At 41.8% G+C, this 612-nt stretch overlaps 1 protein-coding gene across 1 annotated transcript in view; it reads right to left on the bottom strand.

Annotated features, from left to right (window-relative positions):
• The window catches only part of Dapk1 (death associated protein kinase 1), a 155794-nt gene that overhangs the window by 70383 nt on the left and 84799 nt on the right, over positions 1-612 (bottom strand). The window lies entirely within an intron of this gene.

The raw sequence follows: 612 nt of genomic DNA, 5'->3' as shown, positions 1-612 counted from the left end.
ACTAAAGAATTGAGCTGCTAATAAGCACTTCCAAGCTGAGGACCCTGAAAATAACGTTCCTTCCTTCTAAGTTTAGCTCTGACATTGGCAGCCAGGGGCCCCTATGAACTCTGCTTGTTGGGGGGGGGGGTGTTACTGTATTTTTTTTTTTTAGCTTTTTGTGGTATTTCATTAGTTTGGATGGTGTCATGTACTGTTTAGTAAGCCAAGACTGATGTGCCTCATAGTAAAACAGGCTTATCAGTTGAGCATCATTCAGGGTGAGACACCATTGCCATGAATGCAATGTCAGCAAAGCAATAGCACGTATTAAGTGAGGTATCTATAAATGGAAATGCACTTAAAAAGGGTTATGCAGCAGGTCTGCAGAAATGTTGAAAATGGGCTTAGAGGAATCCAAAGCTGCATTCCCCCAAGAGCAGCAGCTCGGTGCCTGCCAGTGATTAATAGGCACAAATTCCCCTGAAAATGGAACGCTTTAGATACCATTCTGTCAGCATGCTAACATTCTCTTTCAGGATAGCCTGCTGCATTAGAGATGAACAGCCAATCCGTTTAACACAAAACTTTTCAATTAAATGTAATAAACATAAGCTATCTGGTGGACAGACA

This window comes from Microtus ochrogaster, chromosome 16 (assembly GCF_000317375.1).
Source record: "Microtus ochrogaster isolate Prairie Vole_2 chromosome 16, MicOch1.0, whole genome shotgun sequence".
NCBI lineage: Eukaryota > Metazoa > Chordata > Mammalia > Rodentia > Cricetidae > Microtus > Microtus ochrogaster.
This window is presented reverse-complemented; position numbering and strand designations above follow the sequence as displayed.